The 9,131-nt window shown below is 37.0% G+C and overlaps 2 long non-coding RNA genes across 2 annotated transcripts; both read right to left on the reverse strand.

Annotated features, from left to right (window-relative positions):
• Positions 1–1,277: 1,277 nt before the first annotated feature.
• Positions 1,278–6,321, reverse strand: LOC139876711 (uncharacterized). Its single transcript, XR_011768253.1, has 3 exons — positions 2,901–6,321; positions 2,096–2,151; positions 1,278–1,549 (listed from the first exon to the last, which is right to left on the reverse strand). It is a non-coding gene; the product is annotated as an uncharacterized lncRNA (long non-coding RNA).
• Positions 6,322–7,091: 770 nt separating this feature from the next.
• LOC139876712 (uncharacterized) lies at positions 7,092–8,863 on the reverse strand. The gene is made up of 3 exons (XR_011768254.1): positions 8,688–8,863; positions 7,883–7,938; positions 7,092–7,337 (listed from the first exon to the last, which is right to left on the reverse strand). It is a non-coding gene; the product is annotated as an uncharacterized lncRNA (long non-coding RNA).
• Between the last annotated feature and the right edge of the window lie 268 nt (positions 8,864–9,131).

A 9,131-nucleotide genomic window follows, 5' to 3' on the forward strand; every position in this document is an offset into this window, starting at 1 on the left:
AAACCTGAAAATATCACATATTACATGAATAAGTCACTCAATTTGTAAAATCATTGGTAAAATCGAATCTGAGTTTGAAACTCTAAATCTTCGATTAAATCAAATTGATTTGACTTGTTTACATGAGATAAAGTCTATTCGGTGTTTAATTAGTTGATCTACCATAGAAATGACTCAGATTGCATGATTAATATGTGTTTAATGGATTCTATATATACCGAATGTGTTCATGCTACATTTACCGAGTATGTTCTACATAATAACATGTTTATCTGATTGTTTAGAGCTTCGATTTGATTCTAATTAAGAGTATGAGATTTATATGACTAGAAATGCATGTTAAGGAGATAGTATAAGAAATTTAAAGTTACCGAATCTGATATTAGGCTTGATAGCGAGACTGATTTCTGATAACTTAAAATTTCATGTTTTGAATTTGAAAAATCTTACATGTTTGTTCTAGTTCATCATTGTGAAAAGGAAAAGTATATTTGGTAACAATATTTGAGAAATTTTATGTTTACCGAATCTGCTCAATTTTCTTTGAAAAATGACTAAGTGTTGTTGGATTTTTGGTTGTTTTCGTGTTTGATTAATCATGATGATTCTTAAAATGTATAATGCTTTATTTGAATGTCATGAATATCAAATACTTGTATATATTTTGAATAAAAGATTTTTATAATTTATAAAATCAATAAAATTCATAAATTTGAAAATACAAAGGACTTCTAAGGAAATAGGAATAGAGATAAGTGCTTTATGATAACATATTGTGGTCTTCTATTCTTATCAAATAGTTAAATGGCAAACACTACTTCATTAACACTGCGACCAACATACCCGGCAACTACTGGCTTGCTATTCTAGAAATACATCACTTATGGTGTGCATTGAGAAATACTGTCAGTGTACCTGAGGAAGATTTGATAATTTTATATAGAACAATCAAATTTGTTGAGGCTACACAACCTACTGCTGCTAATCCACAAGGAGAACCTGCTAGATTTGAGTTTGAGCTTAGAGGTGTGAATGGTTTAAGGAGGATTACTAAGGCTGATTTCAGGAGGATATTTCAGCCTCCTCTTGTGAACAATGCTCCTGCATTCCCTTCTACTCAACAAATGATGAACTCCATCTTCCAACTTGGATATAGTTGAAACGACTTCGACTCGATTCCAGAAAACGCAACATTTTTTTTTTACATTTCAATACCAACACAAAAATTACGCAAACTCATTCATATCAACTAAGATTAAAATGTGTTTAAGCTTTAACAAACAAAAAAATCATACAACGAAATGCTTGATCAAGTTTAATCATTTATCGGGTTACCCACGACCCGTTACATAACACAAAAGTGTAATTTTGACCCAAATTACCTTACGAATGGTTTAAGACTCAACAACCCAAACTGATACCAAGAGCATGATCACGGGGACTATCTATCCCCAAATCATGTCCAATAAGCCACGAGCCATCCCGCCATGAGCTCAAACAACGTCTACATATCTAGTCTAGCAACTAGATAGCTCGAAGTCAACTGTACCTATAAAAAAAAATAAACAACGCGAGGGGTAAGCATAAAGCTTAGTGAATGCAATAATTATACATATACATATATAATTCACTTACTTGCACCCACTTACACATACAACGCATAATAACGCATATCAACGCATACCCCAAGCTACCATCACCGTTAGCATATAATCAACAAGTAACATGCTAAAACATAAACACAGACACGCATACAAGCAATATGGATCCATATTCACACAACCCGGCAATGGTACTCGCATTTCCCACCGGTACTCGCATTTCCCGATAACGTTATACCGCGCAAATACAACGTTACTCCCAAGGTGAAGTTAGTGGACCGAGTCAACGGCCACAACCCACCCATCGCACATGTCATGACGAAGTAGTAAAACTACCAACATCATGACACACATGTGACCCCCATCGTACAAAGGGTAGTGAAATCCTCACGCACGGATAACACTATAGTGGAACCTCACGCACGGATACACTAACCACACCCCACACACAAGCAAATAAATTATATACACCTACATATAATTATTCCACTCACCTCGGAATCTCTAGCAACACAATATCCGAATTCCACGAGTCGTCAATGTAATCCACCTATTACATTATATGACAAATAATAAGCTAAATATTTCTATTTAGCTAATTACCACACACATAAACACAAAACCCGCCCGTAAAGCCACTAGACACCATAAGTGACTCCTAACTTAATTTCGACCCAATTAAGGTTTCGACCAATTTGACTCAAGAAACAGTCGACTCATTACCACTATGAGTGGCAATTCAGGCCCAAAAAACAACCTAGCAATATTGAAACTAATACCAAGCCCAAAATCCCAAACTATAACACTTTATACAATTTTTACCCATTTTGACCGTTTGGACAGCCCCAACTTTACAGCAGTTTTTGACCCAGTTAATTTCCTTTTTAGTCCACAAAAACTTATTCATTGGATAGGATATTCAAAGACCTTTCCGAAAAGTACTCACACGCCCCAAACGGAGTCACGGTTTATAAGATATGACTTTTACAAAATCGAGTTTTGTGCGGTTTTTACTTAGCTGCGGGTTTAACATGATTTACCCAATTTTTAACTCATAACCCTATCCAAAACACCAATTCACTAACTCTTGATTAATAACACTATGAAGGATTAATTTTTACCATAAATCATCATCATCATCATCATTTACAAATACAAAGTCATGAATTTTAGTTACGATTACCCAAACCCTAGTTCATCCATGATGTCTATACATCATACATGAGCTAGTTCCAACACCAAACAACACCATGGACCATAATCAAAGAAAACCCACTTGTGTAAGATTAAGGTTCTTACCTACAACTTGAAGATGATGATTACTTGGATGAGAAACACACCGAATTGCACCTCTCCTAGCGTTCATCTAACATCAATTGCACCAAAACAAAAGTGGTTAGCTCCAATTTGATCAAAAATCGACATCTCCCTCTCCCGTTTGCTCTTGACCGTCGCTACCCACAACACCCAGGGACTTTCCCTTTAATTTCTTTTTTATCTGGTAATTGAATCTAGCTTCCAGACTTAATATTTTAAGTTTGGTAAAATTGCATCTTAGTCCCTAATCTTTATTAACCTTACACTTATGCCCCCTTTAAATATCATGGATGTTACAACTCTCCCCCACTTATATTGGATCACGTCCCCGTGATCTGCCCCACTACCATAAATTAGGTATTAGAACGCTAATACTTCAGCTAACACACTAATTTAGTATTCCTTTGTTACGATTACACTTAACAAACTAGTTATCAAATCAAACCTCAAATACTCCATTTTGAATATACTTATCATCTAACGAAATACACATCTACTCATTCGGAAGACACAATATGGGAACATAGGAGGTATTGTGGATCCCCGCAAGTTCCTTGGCAACCTTAACTGATACGCTAATCAACCAACTCTTGTCAGACTCAAATAGTCCCCAAAACTATGAGCCAAAATTTCTCATCCCCACAATCGGATTATTCCATGGTGAAATCTTATACATCACTATACTTTCCCTCTTGGAACACTAATAGTCTCTTCAACTACACATCTACGGTTTCGTCTATCTTTAATTCATTTCAAAACAACTTAGTTAACCTATGTTTCTTTTAATCAATCACAACTCCACTACACTGAGGTTCTCTCTTTCTCTCGCATTCCACTACATAAAGTGGCCTGCAGTACTAGCGTGAAAACTATCACTATACCAGAATTCTACCAATCATGAATATTCATCTCGTCTACCTCTAAAATCCACCGCACGACCCACAATATGCACACCAACGCCGGATGGACCTCTCGCCTTAACCATCTGTTAAGGATGATATCAACATTCTATTATTAATAGGTTCTCATAACCCTCAAGGTATCTACACCAAAATCAAATAGCTAACCGAGTGTCTCTATTTGAGACAATCGAAACTGGAATTCCTCACCTAACACTCGACCTTATAGTGGAGTAATCCATTAAAGATTCCAACGAAGACGCTTCCCTAAGAAGGAAAAGATGCAAGTTCCTCGACAACTGACTCATAATCATCTATTTATCACCATAGGGGATTCCCGACATCCCCAAATCACGATACAAAAGCATTCCTAGTGACAGTCACATCTCCATTACAGAATTTCTAAGTGATCACAATATCAAATATAACCTCCTCTCACATAATGGATTAATGGTGATGATCTTACGAGGATGTATACTTAATTACACCTACTACAATTGACTCCACACTTGATACTCAATAAATTGTATCCCAACGATCGAAACACTGGACATCGAGTTCAATATCACTGGCTCGGTACCCTACCACATTAAGATATCAGGTTCTTACCGAGGTCTGGAACTGTATACTCTGATATTTCTTCGGCGGCAGTAAAACCCCCCACTTAGGGTTCAACTCTACATCCACATCGACAAGATGATAAAATCCCACAAATTTGTAGTCTTTCAACTGACTTAAGCATTATCATAGTTGGTCAAAAGTACCAAATTTACAAAAATTCTCTTCGGACCCCTAAAATCGACATACTCAATGACCTTAGTCGTCATACACGTTAGTCGATCCTACTAGATCTTCTACTCACTTGACCGTTAGATTACTAATAGTCATTTACTCATTCTCGCAAAAAAGTGACTAATCTAATTAGCAAATGCATCACCTACAATGTAAGCACCTTACTAAATTATTCGGCCTAACTAGCCGTCAAGTCCTATGTCGTCTCACCATTCAATCTTACAACCTGAGCACGTAAGAGTAACGAGAATTCCCGTATCATTAGTTTACCGTACCCGTGTCAACTATCATTGTTCCGCGGTTGTTCATGGCAACAACCATATAGTTAATTTTTTTATTCATCCATTGCACACAAGGAATTTATCACAATGCTTACAAGTGCGACCTTACAACAGTCAAATTATTAACACCGACCCTTCTACATTGTCATCCACCGCTCTTCTCAAGGTTTCTTACATGTAAAAGAAAAATCTAAACACGACAATAACTACATCATTATCGGAGTCGAAAAATACACGAGCAGGCATAAAAGACACTTGTCCTAGCATTATGTGGACTCCCCCACCATCTACCGAGGTTTAGGAGCTCGATCTTTGGGTTCCATATTACCCAATGTTACCTATTGCGCCACTCAACATGGTGGTACTCACATTACATGCTTACATTACACATCATTATTCTACTTCCTTTCCGAATATCCTTGCCGAGTTTCTCACAGAACTGAAACTCAACACAAGCACACCCTTACAGATTTAATAGTGTCCGTGAAGATAATTTTACCGAACTCATCAATTACACCTAACACTCTTATCAACTATTCTATCACGAAGATTACCATCTAACATCAATTTTTAGGAAGACTCCTAAGAATGCCTTAAGCTACTCTGTCACGTGCGTAATCGCTACATTCACACTACTTACATCCTCTTAATCAAACTTGGTATATACAAACACCACTCTCAACTACATAGCTCACTTAAGCGAATAACTAATCTACTTTTACAACTCGTCACTTAATGACTTATAGTCATACCCGATAAACATTACGGTGCACTAGCTTAACAGTCTTTCTATCGAACGCACGTTCCTCACAAGTTTACCAAGGCCAAGATATTTAGCCTTACTACACATTTATATATCACTAACGAGACGAGATGCTTGGTGATACCAAGCCTTATACTCCTTTGCTCACTGCCAAAATTATAACACAAGGGAATTCCTTAAGGAAAATTACTCTATGTGCCTCATTAGCACACCTACGTTCTATCACAATTCCTCGTCATACGGGTCTCACTCCCGCGAGTTAATGACCCAATGACTCCCTAGTACACAATCTCTCAGGTTGACTCATGATTGGAGTCACTACGTGATTCCCTAATTACACACTCGACCAGGTCATAATACTTACTACTATCACGAGACTCGTTGCATCCCAGTACTGGATCCCAAGTCTCCGTCACACACCAACAATGGTCATCCTAGTTATGATAGAAGGCTCTCATCATATAAATCTCGACATTACACCCGCTATTTAGGGTGACTACGGTTGCACCAATCTTACGAGTATATGTACTCGCCTTAAATGTCTATGTTTACCGTAACTCTCCTCGATTTACTATACTCCTGTGGCGACAACAAACACAACACCTTAGACCAACGCACTCTAGGAACCATTATATGACTCCTAAATCACCACCAAATGTTTCCTAACCATGTCACGTTCATCCGTCAGTACTCAACATGTCATGCTTGGTGCCAAGATACGCGATTGTAATGATGTTGATCAGGCATTATTACAATTGCGTACTTTACCACTTCTACATGACCATAAAAAGTACTTTACCCGAACTTGCGCAACATTTACACAATACAAGACATGTAAACTCCTAGTACCTCCCAATGATCAAGTTCCCACCAGTGGACTTGATCGTTCAATCTTTCCAAACACCCAAGTACCAATTTTCGAATTCGTCCCTAAGACACTGTATACAACATATAATATATATATATATATATATATATAAGACACTGTATACAACATATAATATATATATATATATATATATATATATATATATATATATATATATATATATATATATATATATTATTACCACTGTAAGTCAACCTACTACCAAGGTGACTATCATCAAACACAATCTCATAGTCAGCCTATATACCTTAGGTGACTATCAATCTAAGGCATAACATCAAACACGAAAGAAGGCCCCACAAAATTACACATTACACACAATTCATACGGTTTAAGTCTAGGTAATTATACTCTACTACTAAGAACCTAGATCCCTTAAACCATGCTCTGATACCACTTGAAACGACTTCGACTCGATTCCAGAAAATGACAACATTTTTTTTTTTTTTACATTTCAATACCAACACAAAAATTACCTAAACTCATTCATATCAACCAAGATTAAAATGTGTTTAAGCTTTAACATACGACAAAATCATATAACGAAATGCTTGATCAAGTTTAATCATTTATCGGGTTACCCACGACCCGTTACATAACACAAAAGTGTAATTTTGACCCAAATTACCTTACGAATGGTTTAAGACTCAACAACCCAAACCGATACCAAGAGCATGATCACGGGGACTATCTATCCCCGACTCATGTCCAATAAGCCACGAGCCATCCCGCCATGAGCTCAAACAACGTCTACATATCTAGTCTAGCAACTAGATAGCTCGAAGTCAACTGTACCTATAAAAAAAATAAACAACGCGAGGGGTAAACATAAAGCTTAGTGAATGCAATAATTATACATATACATATATAATTCACTTACTTGCACCCACTTACACATACAACGCATAATAACGCATATCAACGCATACCCCAAGCTACCATCACCGTTAGCATATAATCAACAAGTAACATGCTAAAACATAAACACAGACACGCATACAAGCAATATGGATCCATATTCACACAACCAGGGAATGGTACTCGCATTTCCCACTTGTACTCGCATTTCCTGATAACGTTATACCGCGCAAATACAACGTTACTCCCAAGGTGAAGTTAGTGGACCGAGTCAACGGCCACAACCCACCCATCGCACATGTCATGACGAAGTAGTAAAACTACCAACATCATGACACACATGTGGCCCCCATCGTACAAAGGGTAGTGAAATCCTCGCGCACGGATAACACTATAGTGCAACCTCACACACGGATACACTAACCACACCCCACACACAAGCAAATAAATTATATACACCTACATATAATTATTCCACTCACCTCGGAATCTCTAGCAACACAATATCCGAATTCCACGAGTCGTCAATGTAATCCACCTATTACATTATATCACAAATAATAAGCTAAATATTTCTATTTAGCTAATTACCACACACATAAACACAAAACCCGCCCGTAAAGCCACTAGACACCATAAGTGACTCCTAACTTAATTTCAACCCAATTAAGGTTTCGACCAATTTGACTCAAGAAACACTCGACTCATTACCACTATGAGTGGCAATTCAGGCCCAAACAACAACCTAGCAATATTGAAACTAATACCAAGCCCAAAATCCCAAACTATAACACTTTATACAATTTTTACCCATTTTGACCGTTTGGACAGCCCCAACTTTACAGCAGTTTTTGACCCAGTTAATTTCCTTTTCAGTCCACAAAAACTTATTCATTGGATAGGATATTCAAAGACCTTTCCGAAAAGTACTCACACGCCCCAAACGGATTAACGGTTTACAAGATATGACTTTTACAAAATCGAGTTTTGTGCGGTTTTTACTTAGCTACGGGTTTAACATGATTTACCCAATTTTTAACTCATAACCCTATCCAAAACACCAATTCACTAACTCTTGATTAATAACACTATGAAGGATTAATTTTTACCATAAATCATCATCATCATCATCATTTACAAACACAAAGTCATGAATTTTAGTTACAATTACCCAAACCCTAGTTCATCCATGATGTCTATACATCATACATAAGCTAGTTCCAACACCAAACAACACCATGGACCATAATCAAAGAAAACCCACTTGTGTAAGATTAGGGTTCTTACCTACAACTTGAAGATGATGATTACTTGGATGAGAAACACACCGAATTGCACCTCTCCTAGCGTTCATCTAACATCAATTGCACCAAAACAAAAGTGGTTAGCTCCAATTTGATCAAAAATCGACATCTCCCTCTCCTGTTTGCTCTTGACCGTCGCTACCCACAACACCCAGGGACTTTCCCTTTAATTTCTTTTTTATCTGGTAATTGAATCTAGCTTCCAGACTTAATATTTTAAGTTTGGTAAAATTGCATCTTAGTCCCTAATCTTTATTAACCTTACACTTATTCCCCCTTTAAATAGCATGGATGTTACAATAGTGGAGATACTTCTGTTACACCTGCTAAGTTTCAGAAGAATTATTTACACTTCAATTGGTATGTGATCTTCTTGATCATAAACATGTGTCTTCTAATGACACGAAGTGGATCTGACAGCTTAACA

Source organism: Rutidosis leptorrhynchoides, chromosome 11 (assembly GCF_046630445.1).
Source record: "Rutidosis leptorrhynchoides isolate AG116_Rl617_1_P2 chromosome 11, CSIRO_AGI_Rlap_v1, whole genome shotgun sequence".
Taxonomy (NCBI): Eukaryota; Viridiplantae; Streptophyta; class Magnoliopsida; order Asterales; family Asteraceae; genus Rutidosis; species Rutidosis leptorrhynchoides.